The following is a 10,923-nucleotide window of genomic DNA, read 5'->3' as shown; positions in this document are numbered from 1 at the left end:
CGCGGAGACTCTCAACGCGCGTCTTGGTGGGCAGATCAGAGTTGCTGCCCACGCCCAAGTGGAAGCCCCAAGCTCTACGCTGGTGGAACAATCGAACTGCAATCATGCCCATGCCCAAGTGGAAGCCCCCAGCTCCGCGCTGGGACGATTGAGCCACAATCATACCCACACCCAGTGGAAGACCCATGCTCCATGCCGCGGAATAATCAAATGAAGGCGCCCCATGGGTTGCACCAACCTCAAGCCGACCCGTGCCGGACATGGCAGCCACATCTCTTTTTTCGCTTGTACAATCGAAATTGTCATCTTGATTCAGTAAGGATTGGCTTTCGGTTCATGATATTTTTGTTGAAATTTTTGCTCCAAGAGTCATGCGCATTCACAACCTCTCCCCTGAAGCCCTCGCGAGCGGGGGCTTGGCACGATGCCTGTGCTCGGGTCAATCCCAGAAACCTTGAGAAACCCAAGATACCAGGCTCCGACACACGGGCCTGCCCCTATGCACGTCACACCACCAAGGTCCTTGGTGTCTTATCTGCTCACGAGAAGCTCACCGGTGGTCCAACGAGAGGGCGTCGCCCTCTTAAAGTTTAACTTCTCGTGCATGGCCTCTCGGGTGCGGCCGCTTGGGAGGGCTGGCTCAGGACAGCCACCTTGGCAGGAGACAATGTGAGCCTAGCCTCGCGAGGCGCGCCCCGTCGACGCGCCAGGAACCTCGCGAGCCATTTGTGCACCAAAGGGGCGAGCTCCTTGGGCACCGCACCTCGGGGACCCTCACCAGCCTCCCATGCTCTTCACTGCCTAGTCTACCCATGCATCGTGACCTAGCATACCGGCGATGGCCGAGGTTCGCCAGGGGGGCTGGGCTCGGATGACGAAAAGCACATAAGCAAGAAAAGGGAGAAAACAAGCTTCAAGAAGAGGCCTCTAGGAGAGCGCAAGCATTCATTGCAGCGCCGTGCAGTTAAGCAAAAGTTTCTGACTTCACGCCCCTAGTAGGCCATGGGTAATTACAAGCAAGTTGGTGGAGCAATGGCCTAAGGAGATGGGTCACCGCTGCTACCACTATCCTCGTCTTCCTCGGCTCTGCCTTGATTTTCGACATTGTCGTGGGTGAACTAGGCGTGCAACGCATCCACATGATCCTCCATCGCCTTCCTGACAGTCTTGTGAAGCTCCTCTAGAACCGGGATTATCACAGCTTCAAAATTTAAGTGGGGGTTGGCCCAATGGAGGTGGCTGAAGACGCGGGTCGCCTCCTGGGTCAGGAGGTCGCGACACTCGTCTGTGATGATTCCGTCCATCTTCTTGGCGCCCTCCTCAAGACATTCCATGACCTTGGTAAATAAGGCGAGGTAACTAGCGTCGTCGATCTCGAGAGGGCTGGAGACGCGCTCCATGGAAATGGAGCCCAGGGCGTGGCGGGCTCATAGATCGAGAGCCTGGAACATCTTGGAGCGCTCGTGTTGCCGCCCCCAATCCTGGCCCCCTTTGTCCTTCTCCCATTCCATAGCGGACGTGACGCTTGCCACTTGCTCTTGGATTGGGGCTAGCTCAGCTTCAGTGCTGGTTGTTGCTGTCAGCGTGGTCACTCGCTGTTTCTCTGCTTCAGCCAATACTTCCTTGAGGCCATCAATCTCATGCTTTTGTTCTTTGTGTTGCGCCTTGAAGCGCTTCTCCTAAAGTGTCAACTTATCGCAGTATTCTTTGTCGAGCGCCTTGCGGTTCTGCTCAATCTTTAGATTGGCGTCCGCTTGGATCTTCTTCTCCTTAGCCGCCAGGGCCATGTTGGCCATGTCGAGTCACCGAGCGTAGGCACTCTGGTCAGCAGCGACCACACATTCCAGGGTCTCCAGCCGCTCGCTCTCCAGGTCCTGAGCGGACGCCGTCAGCGCGAACTCCTGCTTGAGGATGCTAAGGTTCGCCTCACGTATCGCCAACTCCTCTTCGCAGGCGGAGAGGGCATCCCTGCATGTTCGGAGTTGATTCTCTAGCGCCATGTTCTAGTTCCGAAGCTCTTGCTCGCGGGCTTCCGCTGCTTCATGTCACCGGTCTGTCGCATCGTCCTCCTAAAGAGTGCACCGATGGGCTGACTTTGCCTCGGCTACGGACGCCTCGCCTTTCACGCGAGCAGCCTCATTTTTGTGGAAGAACGGGTTAATAGCGACTTCGAGCTGATGCCACCTTGCGCCAAATGTAGGCTCTCTGCGGCAAGACGAGCTTCGATATCCTTGAGCTCTGCTCCAAGCTGGCTCAGTGTGGCTGTGGCGTTCTGCAGGACCCCATGCCTGAGCATGGTGTGGCTGCTCACAAGTGCCATGGATTGATCCAGGTTGAACCTCTCCTCACCCTCCAACGGGGCGGCTGGTGGGAACCCGACACCACTTGTCGAGGTCATGGGGCTTGCGGGGCCTCTGCCGACCGGTCTTGATGAGGCGGCACGTCTGGCAGGTTTGGCACATCATCACTGACGACCTCGCACCGAGTTGCACCGCCGAGGCCCTCAGGGCCACCCCCGCTGCCCGGGAGGCACAGCACCATGATGGATGACCCTGCCTCCACTGCCACGGACCCCATCCTCGTCGTGACACCACAGGGACCCCGAGGCGGCCTCCCAGGGACACCTTAGGAGGAGTTGCTTGCTCTTCGCCCTGTGAGAGTTTGGCCCCGTCCAATCATGTTGGGGAGATAACCCCGAGGTGTGACCCGCCATGTTGGGGCCAGGTTACACTATTTGCGGTTTAATACAAAGAAGATTCGAGGAAGTCCAAGAAGATGATGACTCAACGGGTGGGCCAAATGATGGGCCATGACCCAGCATATGAGCCACTAGACACTGACTTACCTCACAAGATCGAACAACTTAAAAACCGAGCCAGTCACATTATGTGATCGGGTCGGGACTCTGTAAGCCTTAGGGTCTCGACCTGTGTATATAAAGGTGAGACCCGATGGTGAGTTAGGTCAAGAAACAATCAATCGAGAACTAGGTCAAGCATATTCGCTCCCTTGTAATCAAAACTCAAGCAATAGAACTAGAAGCATGATGTAGGCTTTTACCTCGTTGTGAGGGGCCGAACCTGGGTAAATCCTTGCATCCTTTGTCCTGTTCAACCCCTTAAAGCTAACCTATGTTGCGATGGCTCCACACCTAAGTCCTTTCACTAGGGCATCTGCCGTGAGAAAACCATGACAGTTGGCGCCCACCGTAGGGCAAGAGCACGGTGGTTTCGAGTTCTTGAAGGGCAATTTCTTAGGGATTGAAGGATACATCATGGGCTAGATGACCAAGAGTCACCGCATCAAGATCTACATCGATGACGCCAATTGGATTCCCGAGGCCGACTCAATCGTGTATGGGTACCGAGTCCCCTTCAGCGGAATTCATGTCTTCATCGACAAAATCGGTGATTCAGAGGCTAAGCCGGACACCTGCACCAACACCATCGAGACGGCTCGGCGTACATGACCCGCCAGGGCTCAACTCGGCCAAAAGTGTGCTTTTGTTGGCTTTGTTCAGGGGGCGGGATCTTGAGGGAGGATCTATGTCTGGTGGAGAGATAGCCATCTATTTGGGTGATGAGTCATCAACCGAAGAAACAGAGTCAATCTATTAGCTTCAGGACGGCGGGCTTGGGGGCTATTCCGACGATGAAAGTATTCCGGATCCCTATGAGCCGCCTAGAAGGGCTGCTATTTTTATGGCTGGCACACAACCGGTGTTAAACTCCTCCACTGTCGCGGCCATGACATCCTGCTCAACTGCCGCTTCGACAGCCGGGGAAAGCGAATCTGCGCGGTCGCCGACTCAAGTTTTATCTGAGCTCTTGGACACCTTGGCGACTTTGTTAGCTGTAGAGGTAACTCTGGAGAATCAAGTACATCACAATGTGGAGGTTACAGAGCTGCAAGACGAGGTGACCAAGGCTCGTGAAGATCTCGATGCACAGAATGTCAGGATGGCCACGGAAGAGCCGCGTTGGAGGCTGAGTCACAAAGGATAAGGGCAGAAGCCTTCCATCTAAATCTAGATTAGAATGCATCAAATGCTATTCTTCGAAGGTGGCACCAGAGCAGCCTTGCTTTGCAGTTTGATGGGCGAAATCTCTTTAGCACACCCGGAGCAGGAACGAGTAACTCGCCCGGTGTGACCCGGGCTGCTGAGGTGCCTGTGACTAGAGCAACAACTCAACCTTGTATACCAGACCCAGTCCTTATGGACGTAGCCCCGCCTCAACGGGTACCGACACCTTCTGGCCATTACTCAAACCCGGTGGATAACATGATCGCTGCAGCCACATGATTGGCGGCTATTCCATTTGAGGGAGAGTCTCCAGCTGTGATAGAGACCCGGAACGCTGTGGAGCTCCTTCAGACAGCTATGGCATAGCAGGCGGCTTACTCATACAGGCGTGAGTGAATTCATTCAACACCACTCCCAAGTTGAAGCTATAGCCGGTGCATTGAGTCGCCAGTAGTCTCCAGCAACAAAAGGCGTCGTAACCCACCTCGCCATGATGATCCACCCTGTGGGTATAACCCGCCCCGTGATGATGACCATGCTCAGGACCTTGTGGATCAGGCTAGAGCCTGACATGAGGCAGAATTGGAGGCTCAATTGGGGGCTCACCAGCAGTTTCAGCTAAACCCTTCGTCGTCTATGGAGGCTGGGATGACTTCTAGGACAGTTGGTGTACCATGTCTGGTACTGGCTCTGCGCAACAAGCATCTTCCTAAGGATTTTAAGGGGCCCCATAAGGTGACTAATTATACAGCTGACCTTCCACCTGAGGCTTGGATCAAGAGCTATGAGCTGGCCATGGAGATGTTAATGATGTAGTATGTGCCAAGTATTTCACCATGATGTTGGACAGACTGGCTTGAACCTGGTTGAGAGGGTTACCTACCAATTCCATCAATTCATGGGCCGAGTTGAAGGCACGCTTCATTCAGAATTTTAAATGAACATGTAAGCAGCCCTTGTCGATTATTGACCTAGACAACTGTGTGCAGCGAGAGGATGAGTTGGCTCACCATTGGGTGCGTCGGGTTTCGGCTATTATCCACTCATCGGATAGCATCGCCGCAGGCTCTGCTGTTTGGATTTTAGAGAAGTATTGTCACTTTACACGTCTCAAGTAGAAGCTCGGGTGGCTTAAACGTCATTGCAATGACATGGGTGAGCTTATGGCGGCTCTCGTCAAGTATGCTGATTCTGACAACACTAAGGAAACCGGATCTGATGATGAAAAATCCAATAAGGGAAGAAAGGTGGCAATGGTAAAGGTCAACAGCTGAATGTGATGGGTCATAGTAGTCATACTCTAGGCAATGGCGGCAAGCGCAAACCAGCCGATGGAGGCTCAGATTTTGTAGCTAACAACAATGCTCAATATAAAAATCAGTACCATAAAAGTAAGCTTGAAGGACCAAAATTTAACCTAGAGGCCTTGCTTAATGATCCTTGCCCAAAACCTAGTTTTCCTGGTCAACCTTCGACTCATGCTTGGAAAGATTGTTTCATCATGAAAGAATACAAGAGTTCTGGCTTCAATAAGAATCATGGTGGTAACAATGGACAGCCTGGCGGACCAGGGTCCGACTCACAGGGGCCCGACTTTGGCGGCGGCGGCTCAAATTCTGGGTACCAGGGGCAAGGTAACCAGGGTGGTTATAACCAACTGTATGGTCAGGGTAACCAGCATCAACAGTCAGGATATCAGAGTAACCCAAAGCAGCTTAACGGGGCCAGTATCATGCTTTCACTACAAGTCTTTGTAAAAGAGACCAGAAGGTTCATAAGCGTGCGGTCAGTACAATTTAGCCAGCGGTACCTCAATACTTGTGATGGTCATAGTAGCCAATTATATGGAGTCGAGAGGATCACCCGCCCCGGGTTGACCATCCGGGTCATATAGCATTGGTGGTAGCCCCTCAGGTTCGGGGTTATAAATTCACTGAAGTGCTCATGGATGGAGGCAGCAGCATCAATATCTTGTATAATGATACTTTTCGCTGGATGAACCTGACTGATAAGGAGCTTAAGCCGTCCTCTACGGTCTTCCATGGCATGGTCCCAGGTAAGTTGGCATATCCAGTTGGTAAAATTTCCTTGGAAGTGGCTTTTGGTGATGATTATGACTATATGGCAGAGACAATATGGTTTGAGGTGGTTAAGATACAGAGCCCTTATCATGCCCTATTTGGGCGGCCAGCTTACGCCAAATTTATGGCCGAACACTGTTATGTTTACCTACAGCTTAAGATGCCAGGACATAAGGGCACTATTACAGTCCTTGGTAATTGAAAAACTTCTTTGGAATGTGAAGAAGGAGATGATGCATATGTTGAGATGGCTTGTGCTACAAAGGAGCTCAAGTTTTATAAAGATAATGTTGACCCGGCGGATATGGCCCCTTTGAAGAAACAAACCACCGAGCAAGACCCATTGTTGAAGTTTAAGTCAGCGATTGACACTAAGTAGGTTGACTTTGTCCTTGGTGACTCATCTCAGCAGTTCATTATCAGTGCTAACATGGATCCGAAATAGGAAAGGGTGCTCATCAAGTTCATCCATGAGAATCAGGACATCTTTGCATGGAAATCTTCAGACATGCCAGGTGTACCAAGAGAACTTGCTGAGCACACTCTCAATATTGATCCTAAGTTCACGCCGGTGAAGCAGTTCCTTCACCGTTTTAATGAAGATCGACGTAAGGCCATTGGAGAAGAGGTGGCCCGGCTCTTGGCGGGTGGGTTCGTCGTTGAAGTTTTTCACCCTGAGTGGTTGGCTAACCCTGTGTTGGTACTTCAGAAAAATGGCACTTGGCGCATGTGCGTGGATTAGACGGGCCTTAACAAGGCTTGCCCGGCTGATCCTTTTGCTCTTCCCCGCATTGATCAGATCATGGATGCCACGGCGGGTTGTGAGCGTTTGTGCTTCCTGGATGCTTATTCTGGTTACCATCATATCAAGATGGCAGTTAAAGACCAAGAGAAGACAACTTTCATCACACCTTTTGGACCTTTCCGCTATGTGTCTATGCCTTTTGGGCTTAAGAGTGCCCAGGCGACTTATCAACGTTGTGTTCAGAACTGTTTCCATAAGCAGATTGGACACAATGTTCATTCTCATGTGGATGATATTGTTTTCAAGTCCAAGTAGAAGGAGACATTGTTGGATGATTTAAAAGAGACCTTTGATAATCTCTGGGTCTACAAAATGATGCTTAACCCGGCCAAGTGTGTCTTCGGTGTGCCTGTACGCAGGCTCTTGAGTTTCCTGGTCTCTAAGAGAGGTATTGAAGCTAACCCGGAGAAAATCAAGGCTATCACTTCGTTGGCTAAATCGGCGTGTGTCAATGACGTCCAGCGCTTCGCGGGTCATATTGCAGATTTAAGCCGGTTCATAAGGTGCCTGTGAGAGAAGGCCATTCCTTTGTACCAGATGATGAAGAAAACATATCTCTTTATGTGAAGTGATGCTGCTAATGAGGTGTTTGAGGCGCTCGAAAAACAATTAGCTGAGCCTCCCGTCCTTGCAGATCCTATTGAGAAAGAGCCTTTGTTATTATATGTGGCTGCTATACTAAGGCTATCAGTGTGTCAATTGTTGTGGATTGCATAGAAGCTGGTAAGGAGTACCCATTCCAGCAACTGGCTTATTATGTCAGTGAAGTGTTAATTGAGTCTAAACAATGATACCCACATTGGTAGAAGCTAGTATATGGGGTGTTCATGGCCAGTCGTAAGCCCACGCACTATTTCTTTGGTCATCCTATTAGGGTGGTCAATTCTGCTCCTTTGGGGGATATTATTCAGAACAGAGAGGCTACAGGCCGGGTTGCCAAGTGGGCAATAGAGCTTGGTCCTCATGGCTTGAAATACATGCCAAGAACAACAATCAAGTCTCAGGCTCTTGTGGACTTCATCAATGATTGGATAGAGTTGCAGACACCTGAGGAGAAGCCTGATAACACATATTGGACTATTCATTCTGATGGTTTCAGGCAGTTGGAACGCTCGGAGGCTGGAGTTATTTTGACTTCCCCACGAGGTGAATTTTTAGTTATGTTTTAAAGTTGATGTTTCCTTGTACGAAAAATGCAGCTGAATATGAGACTCTACTTCATGGTCTTCGAATGGACAAGGAGATGAAGTTAAGCTGGGTCAGGTGCTTTGGCGACTCGGATTTAGTGTCTCAGCAAGTTCCGCGCACTTGGGATTCCAAAGACCCGCTCATGGCAGCTTATCGCCCGGCGGTTGACAATATTGCTGGTAAGGATTGCAATGGGTCGAGTTTGGATCGGGCTGAACAATCTCAAATCCATATCCATGTCCATGACGATAGTCTTTGCCCGCCCATGAAAAAATCCATGGGTGAAAAATTGTGTCCATGTCCAAATCCGATGGATATCCATACCCATTGGATATCCATTGGGTCCTCTCGAGACATATAAATAAGACATAACACAATAATAACATAAACTCTTCCATTCTTCACCTCGTGGTAGGCTAGGCTTCACTTATGGTAAATCAACATCCACTAACAACCTAAGATCATTTAGTATTTTTCTAACATATGAGAATGACGAGTCATTTAAGAAGGAGGTAAAAATAAGGAAAGGGGTGTTGGTGTATGTTATAGAGGTGATTGAATGTCAACTAAAAAAAGCTATGATGGGGATTGTGTAATTTCTTATGCATGTTTTAGATAAAAAAAGTGTAAAATTGTAGTGGGACATATGACCATGGGGCAGGGATAGCAGATTTTCCCCTATTAAGTCGTACTATCGGGTCGGGTTTGGGTATATCCATGGGAACAAGATTATATCCATGCCCTATCCAAGAACAATCGGGTCGGGTTTGGGCGCCGCCCATGGACACAAAAGCATATCCAAACCCTATCCATTTGGGTCGGATATCCATGGATGTCCATGTCCATGGATAAAATTGCCATCCTTAATTGCTGGTCACTTCAAAGGTTATCAGGTGGAGCGTCTTGATCAAAGGAAGAATGAGGTGACTGATGCTTTGAGCCGGCTTGGGTCTCAATGTAAGCCGGTGCCCCCTAATGTTTTTCTTGATGTATTGAATAGTTCTTCAGTGAAGTTGTTGTTAGAAGAGGATCTTGCTATTCCTAACCCGGAGGCACGATTGGTGGCTGCTCTCCATGCTATTCCCAATTGGAAAGTTCCCTACTTGCCTTATATAACCTGGGGCGAGTTGCCTGAGGATGAAAGTTTGGCCAGGCAGATAACCCGGTGGTCCAAGTCTATGACTATTGTTAATGTCGAGTTACATCGATGTTGTGTCACAGGGGTATTCTAGCATCGTGTTTCTCCGGAAGAGGGTCGTGATATTTTAAGGGAGAAACATGGAGGTGATTGTGGTGATCACGCCGGCTCTAAATCCTTAGTGGCTAAGGCTTTCCATCATGGATTTTGTTGGTTGATGGCTCATGCTGATGTAGAGGATCTTGTCAGTTAGTGTGATGGATGTCAGAAATTTTCTCGATGTGCTCACATGCCGGCTCAAGAGTTGAGGATGATTCCAATTACTTGGCCATTTGTAGTCTGGGGGCTTGATATGGTTGGACCCTTCAAAAGGTCTAAGGATAAGAAAATCCACCTCTTTGTGGCGGTTGAAAAATCTACCAAGTGGGTTGAAGTAGAGCCGGTCAGCAAGTGTGACGCGGCAACGGCAGTTCAGTTTGTGAAAAAGTTTATCTTCCATTTTGGTTACCCTCATAGTATCATTACTGATAATGGCACTAGTCTTTCTAAAGGTGCTATGATAGAGTTTTTTCAACAAGAGCATATTTGTCTCGACGTCTCTTCTATGGCTCATCCACAGTCCAATGGTCAAGCTGAGAGGGCAAATCAAGAAATTTTGAGAGGCATCAAGCCCCGGCTTATGGTTCATTTGTAGCGAACACCGGGTTGTTGGGTTGAGGAGTTACCTTCAGTACTTTGGAGTATCAATACCACTCCCAATAGGTCAACAGGCTATACACCTTTCTTCATGGTCTACGGGGCTAAGGCGGTTCTCCAAAGCGATATCCGTCATGACTCGCTCCGTGTGGCATCTTATGTTGAAGCTGATAATGAAATAGCATGCCAAAACACACTAGAGCTATAAGTATAGGAAAGCTCAAAAAGAAACTAAGTGGGTGTGCATCAACCTCGCTTTCTCATGAAGACCTAGGGCAATTTGAGGAAGCCCACCATTGAAATATACAAGCAAAGTTCTATAATGGGAAATTCTCACTAGTATATGAAAGTGAAAAAATAAGTGACTCTCTATCATTAAGAACATGGGTGCTATTTCAAAGCACAAGTGTGGAAAAGGATAGTAACATTGTCGCTTCTCTTTTTCTCTCACTTTTTTGTTTGGGCTTCTTTGGCCTCTTTTTTTATTTTGGCTTCTTTGGCCTCTTTTGTTTTCTAGAAGTTTGGACACTCATCCCAACTTGTGAGGGAATCATAGCTTCCATCATCCTTTCCTCTCATGGGACAATGCTCTAATAATGATGATCATCACACTTTTATTTACTTACAACACAAGAATTACAACTCGATACTAGAACAAAGATATGAATCTATATGAATGCCTCGTGCATATGAGAACAATATGACAATGATGGTATGTGTCATAATAAAAGGGAACGGAGGATTTTGCATGGCAATATATCTCGGATTGGCTATAGAAATGCCATAATAGGTAGGTATGGTGGCTGTTTTGAGGAAGGGTATATGGTGGGTTTAATGCACCGGCGAAAGTTGCGCGGTACTAGAGAGGCTAGCAATGGTGGATGGGTGAGAGTGCGTATAATCCATGGACTCTACATTAGTCATAAAGAACTCACATACTTATTGCAAAAGTTTATTAGCCATCAAAACAATGTACTGATACGCATGCTCC

The sequence above is a fragment of the Triticum aestivum genome, chromosome 4A, assembly GCF_018294505.1.
Source record: "Triticum aestivum cultivar Chinese Spring chromosome 4A, IWGSC CS RefSeq v2.1, whole genome shotgun sequence".
NCBI classification, from domain to species: domain Eukaryota; kingdom Viridiplantae; phylum Streptophyta; class Magnoliopsida; order Poales; family Poaceae; genus Triticum; species Triticum aestivum.
This window is presented reverse-complemented; position numbering follows the sequence as displayed.